Raw genomic sequence first — 7,195 nt, 5'->3', positions numbered from 1 at the left:
CAAATTTATTGATAAGAAGTGAACTATAAAGGATGTGTTTGGTAAGCTCTTAAAACTAAATTAGTAGTGAACATGACACAGATTTGAGTTTTTTTTATTAGCAAAAAAATGGGTTGGTTTTGGCTCAGTTCTTTCAAGGCATAAAAGATGTTGTAATATCAATTTAGTGTCGGACTATCAGCCCCTGATTCAACTTTGAATTGATTTAAAGTAGGACCGGACTAGATTGAACCTGGCCCACTTTTTGAATGGTTGCCACACATACCTTAGGGTGTGTTTGGTGGCTAGACCCTTAACCACGTTAATACCTCGACCAAGTTGTAAACATTCTTTTTCTAAGCAGTTAGAGGGAATAAATCAAATTCAATTCTTTCAATTTTCTTCTTCAAATTTTGTACCCCCTCTCAATCAGGTCCTCAATATCCCTTTTAAGGATACGGCAATCGTTAGTGAGATAACCGTGATCCTTGTGGTAACGACAAAATTGCCTCATGTTGCGGTTCTTGGGATTCGACATCCTCTTAGGAGAAGGCTCCTTGAGGTGACCCTCCTTCTGAACCATGGTAAGAGCTGATATGAGGGAGGTGTTGAGAACTATGAGGGCTGGTCTTAGCAACTGGTCCCTCTGTCGGTCCCTCGTGCTGGACCGATTAGAACGTGAGTCGACTCTCGGAGGGTTTCTAGCCGACTCTTGTGCTGGCGCCACCACCGAAGTTGCTGCTGGAGTCGACGGGGTGGTTGGGATTGCTGGTGCTGCTAAAATTGTGGCTGTGGAGGTCTCTGCGGCCTGACTGATGCTTTGGACTGATGCTTTGTAGGCTTGGGCATCCTCCATGTCCATATACCCATGAGCCTTGGTCATCAGTTGCTCATAGTTGGTGACTGGCGTCTTAGCAACCGAGTTGGTCAACTTATTGCTCTGCAAGCCGGCCACAAGTGCGGACATAGCAACTGCACTCCCTGGGTCATTGACCTCCAGCCTCTTCGCCTAGAATCTCTTGAAGTAGGTTTGAAGGCTCTCGCCGGGCCCCTGCCTCATCTAGATCAACACATGAGGGGATAGCTTCTGCTTGGTGTTAGTCAGGAAGTAGTGGATGAACTTCCAACTGAGTTGTTGGAAACTACCGATGGACTTCTTCTCAAGAGCATTCCACCAGTGATACGAGTTGTCGTGCGAGCACTCTTGATCGCGGAATTATCAAGAGTGGGTAAAGAAGAAAACAACTAAAGAACACAAGAGTTATAATTAGGGCGAAGGAAAATACATTCTTTAGATTATGAGAATCAATTGGATTTGCAAAATCTCTCTCTCACAATCTCTCTAGATCAAAGAACAACCTCCCTGATCTCTTTTCTGATTACAATCTCCGTCTAAACCCTAGAAAAGTCGTGTTTCTATTTATACTAAACAGAAATCCCAACTGGAGCAGGAAACAGACCCAGGCCCGGAACCGCTACGCGGTCGACCGCAGTGCCCAAGGCGGTCGACCGGTCAGAACGACGAAAACTGGAAAAATCGATTACAGTGTTTTCGGTCGACCGCAGTGCCCAAGGCGGTCGACCGGTCAGAACGACGAAAACTGGAAAAATCGATTACAGTGTTTTCGGTCGACCGCAGCGCCACCATCGGTCGACCGCTCTCAGTCCCGAGACATAGTCTGGGTCTGTGCACTAAGCGGTCGACTGCCGTGACCAAGCCGGTCGACCGGCCAGAGTCCAACTATAAATCCTACAGTTTTGACGAATCCTTCGACTTCGTCGCCTCCAATGGCCTTGTCCACGACTCCTCTATTCTATTCTTAAGATACCATGAGAATCATCTATCCTCAAGCTCCCATGAGGATCGCTAAGCTCCCGAAGAGAAGATACACCCGTATCATGGGTCCCCCTTTAGGAACTTGAAGTCTCATTCAAGTTAGAACTTTGCGGTAAGATCATCTTGTCATCACCTTCATCATCCAATAATGGAGGCTCAAACAACTTCAAGTACTCGGCATTGATCACCGAATACATGCCTAAGTAAGGTGGTAAATCTAAACGAAAAGCGTTGTCACCAATCTGATCGATAATCCGAAACGGACCATAACGAATAGGCTTCAACTTCTTCCCTTCTCCTTTGAGCCTCTCCTTACCTAATTTTAGCCATACCATATCGCCTTTACCAAAGTTACAAGGAACCCGATGTTGATCATGCTTCGCCTTGTACTTAGCTTGCGATTTCTTCAATTGAGCTTCAACCGTGGCATGAATATTTGCAATCTTCTCGAGAAATCGCTGAGCTCGTTGTCTTTCACTCCCCTCCTTGCCGTCCACCGTGGCTTCACTTGAAAACACAAGATCGAACGGGCTTGGCGGTAAAAATCCATAACAAGTCTCAAACGGTGACTTTCCGGAAGATCCATGAATTGCCCGATTAAAAGCAAACTGCAAATATGGTAAACTCTCATCCCAAGTCTTAGGATGCCTGGAATTATACCCCCGCAACATATGCACCATAGTCCGGTTGACTACCTCCGTTTGTCCGTCTGTTTGTGGATGAAAGGCCGTGCTCTTCTTCAATTTAGTGTCCATCAAACTCTACAAAGAATCCCAAAAATGCCCGAGAAAACGACTATCCCGATCCGAAATAATCGAGCTTGGCAACCCAAAGTGCTTCCACACATACTCAAAGAACAATTGTGCTGCACCCGCTCCCGTCACGGTCTTCTTACAAGGAATCAATATCACCATCTTACTGAACCGGTCCACCACAACGTACAAATAGTCATGCCCGCGCTTCGTAGTCGGCAACCCTCCTAGAAAATCCATAGAAATGCTCTCCCACGGCCTAGAAGGAACCGGTAATGGTAGGTACAATCCCCTCTTTCTGTTAGAAGGCTTCGAAATACAGCATAACTTACACCCTCCAACATACTTGGTCACATCATCAAGCATCCGTGGCCAAAACACATGTCGCCGTAGATTGAGAAGCGTTTTCTGAATGCCAAAATGCCCTTGCACACGCGAGGTATGCGCTTCCCGAATCCACTGCAACCTATCACCATCTTCCGGAATGCATAGTGATGTCCCACGATACAACAAGCCATCTTCTCCAAGTGCATACTCCCCCCTTCGACCAGCCTTCGCCTGCTCAAACACACTACCGAAGTCCCTACTAGATGCATACAGCTGTACATACTCCAAAGGAACCAAGGGCTGAATACGCGTCGCCACCAACAAAGACCTTATCGGTGGGCGAGATAACATATCGGCCAACTTGTTCGTCGCCCCCTTCTTGTACCTAATAATGATGTTGAAAGCCATCAAATAGGACATCCACTTCATGTGTCGTGCCTGCTGTAGCTTTGTCTGGGCATGTAAGAACTCCAACGGCTTATGATCCGAATGCACGACCACCTCCTTCCCTAACAAGTACACCCTCCAATGCTTAATTGCTTGATATAGTGCATAGAACTCCTTGTCGTAGGTTGGGTAGTTCGCAATAGCACCCGAAAACTTCTCAGAATGGTATTCCACCGGTTTCCCATCCTGAATCAACATCGCGCCCATCGCATAATTAGACGCGTCGGTCTCTACCTCGAAAGTCCGCTGCAAATTCGGCAATGCCAACACCGGTGCCTCCGAGATCTTTCTTTTTAGCAACTGAAAAGCCTCCTCATGCGTCCTTCCCCACTCAAACTAAACTTTAGCCTTTGTGAGGCCATGTAACGGTGCCGCATAAGTCGAATAATGTCGAATGAACTTGCGCAAATACTGGCAAGCCCCCATGAAGCTCCTCACCTCAGTCACTGTCTTCGGCGTCGGCCACTTTATGATCACCTCCACCTTGCCTGGATCTATCCTCCGCTGGCCCTTTCCTACGATGAAGCCGAGATACACCAACTCGTCCTTCCCGAACTCACACTTTTTCCTGTTGACGATGAAGCCGAGATACACCAACTCGTCCTTCCCGAACTCGCACTTTTTCCCGTTGAGCTTCAGCTGTCCATCGTGCAACACTTCAAATACCTTCTCAACATGAACGAGATGCTCCTCCCAAGTCCTGCTGTACACCAAGATATCATCAAGGTAAACTATCACAAAATCCTCTATAAAGGGTCGCAACAAATCATTCATAAGCCTCATAAAGGTAGCCGGAGCATTGCACAATCCAAACGGCATCACCAACCACTCGAACATGCCTTGCTTGGTCTTGAACGCAGTCTTCCAAGTGTCTTCCTCCCGAATCCTCACCTGATGGTAACCAGACTTCAAATCCAGCTTCGTGCGCCCGGTAATCCATGCACATGCGCCAGCCTCCATCCTTTTTGGGCACCAACAACACTGGTGACCCGCAAGGCGAACAACTTGGCACAATCACTCCCGCCTCCAAGAGCTCCTGAACCTGCTTCTTGATCTCCTCGGACTCCAGTACTGATGTGCGGTATAGGCCTATGTTAGGCAAGGAACTCTCCCCGGTCAACATAATCTTATGCTCTACACCTCGACGTGGTGGTAGTCCCGTGATCTCTGAAAACAAGTCCGCATATTTGACCTTTAACCTGTCAAGATCTCCCTCCTGGAGCTTGCTCAAGGTGGACAAGCACATCCTACTCAGCTGCTCTTCATACGGCTGAATAAACAATAAAACGAACTTCCTGTCCGCGTTCACCAACCTCTTAGCCTGAGTCACTGTCACCAAGCTCGTCTCCTGTGGAAGAGATGCTGAACGAAAAATGAATTGCTCGCTATCCTTGTTGAACGTGTACTTTTGGGCTCGCCGATCATATACTGCGTATCTATCCCACAAATAAGGATTGCCCAAAATAACTTGGCAAACATCCAACGGAACCACGTCGCATGTGACCTCGTCAATATACGACTCATGGAGTGCAAATCTGAATGAACACTGGTTCACCACACTCAATCCCGCCTCCTTATGAATCCACCCTAATGGATAGGGCTTCGGATGCTTCACCGTCTTCAATCCTACCTTCTGTACTAATACCTCAGATATCAGATTTTTCTGACTCCCTGGATCTACGATAGCATCCACTAAACTGGTCTTGACCTGCAATTTCAGAACAAAGAGCTGCTCCCTCGGGTCGTCATCTTCTTTGGTGGCCTGCTTCCCCGCCATAAGGTTGAGACTGCTATTGGGTTCGGTCATCCCGGGAACCTCCTTCGGACCCTGTGCTATCACGTACGCCTTCTTCTTCTCCTTCTTCTTCAATCCTTTTGGCTTTAGATGAGGATACTTATCCCAACAACGATCAGCCACATGCCCTGTCTGCTTGCAGTGATTGCATGTCAATCCTGCTTTCCCCGAGTCAACCTTCTTCTTCTCATCCTTAGACTGAGAGCCACCCGTCTTGCTCCCCGATGGTTTGGAATCCCCCTTTGTCTCATTGCCCTTCTTCTGTCGGCCCTCAATGGCAATGGCTTTCACGCTCGCCTCTGCGATTATCTCCACTGAAAACAGCTTCATCTCCTTCCGGATGTAATCATTCAGACCCGCCATGTACTTCATGAAGATGGGGTACTCGGACGTTGCGATGTTTAGGACCATCGCTTGTTGCTGGAACTCCGTCGTGTACTCTTGAACGGTCTGATTAAATTTTTGGCGCAAGCCATACCATTTGTACCAACGCTCCTCAAGGAACCCCACTGGATAAAATTGCTTCCGAAGTAGCTCCTTGAACTTGTTCCACGACGCCGCTTTCTTCTCCTGTTTGCAATAGGATTTCCACCACGTCAACGCGTGCCCTGAAAGCTTCAATGTCGCGAACACTATTTTCTCCTTGGATGAATATCCATAGAGAGTGAAGTACATCTCCATGCGTTCGATCCAATCATCAAGCTTCTCCACATTGATACTCCCATCATAAACAGGAATCTCAACCTTGAAGTCAATCTTCAGATTCTGGTAATGATTCTTACCCCCTTGATGTCCAGCAGTCTTAACAATCTCAGTCTCCCCCTCTGAATCAGCTTTCTCGCTCTCCTCATTGGATTCGTAGAGTCCCTTCTTACCCTTCGAAGAAGATTCCTCCTTTTTGTCTCCTCCGTTGATGAGGTCCACGAGTTGGGTAAGAGTCGTCCTGATTGTCTCAATCTGCTTCTCCATGGCATCAAGTCTTGTTGAATTATCTGCTTCAGACATCTTCTCCTTCCTTAATTTCTGGACCCCCTCCGAGGAATTAAGGATCTCGCCAAGCTTCTTGTACTGTGAGCGAGTAAGGACCATACACAGTTCCCCCTTTCACAGGATCTAGCGCTCTGATACCAACTTGATACGAGTTGCCGTGCGAGCACTCTTGATCGCGGAATTATTAAGAGTGGGTAAAGAAGAAAACAACTGAAGAACACAAGAGTTATACTTAGGGCGAAGGAAAATACCTTATCTAGATTATGAGAATCAATTGGATTTACAAAATCTCTCTCTCACAATCTCTCTAGATCAAAGAACAACCTCCCTGATCTCTTTTCTGATTACAATCTCCGTCTAAACCCTAGAAAAGTCGTGTTTCTATTTATACTAAACAGAAATCCCAACTGGAGCAGGAAACAGACCCAGGCCCAGAACCGCTACGCGGTCGACCGCAGTGCCCAAGGCGGTCGACCGGTCAGAACGACGAAAACTGGAAAAATCGATTACAATATTTTCGGTTGACCGCAGCGCCACCATCGGTCGACCGCTCTCAGTCCCGAGACATAGTCTGGGTCTGTGCACTAAGCGGTCGACCGCCGTGACCAAGCCGGTCGACCGGCCAGAGTCCAACTGTAAATCCTGCAGTTTTGACGAATCCTTCGACTTCGTCGCCTCTAATGGCCTTGTCCACGACTCCTCTATTCTATTCTCAAGATACCATGAGAATCTTCTATCCTCAAGCTCCCATGAGGATCGCTAAGCTCCCGAAGAGAAGATACACCCGTATCAACCAGAGCTTGTCACTTCCTGAAAGAGTGATGGGGAATTATCAACAGATGACTGCTTCTGAAGCTTGGAGCATGCTCATCACGTCATAATAGTTCTGAACATGCTCGGAGGGGTCTCCCTCGCCTTTGTACTTCTCCACGTGAGGCATCTTGAACTTCTCACATGAGGCTTTCATAAAGTCATCTGAGAGAGGGGTGTTCCCCTCGATGGAATCTGCAACCGGTCTATACACTCGGTCGTATCAAGAGGCCCCTATGGCAACAGAGGGGGCGGGAG

Source organism: Asparagus officinalis, chromosome 8 (assembly GCF_001876935.1).
Source record: "Asparagus officinalis chromosome 8, Aspof.V1, whole genome shotgun sequence".
NCBI classification, from domain to species: Eukaryota; Viridiplantae; Streptophyta; class Magnoliopsida; order Asparagales; family Asparagaceae; genus Asparagus; species Asparagus officinalis.
This window is presented reverse-complemented; position numbering follows the sequence as displayed.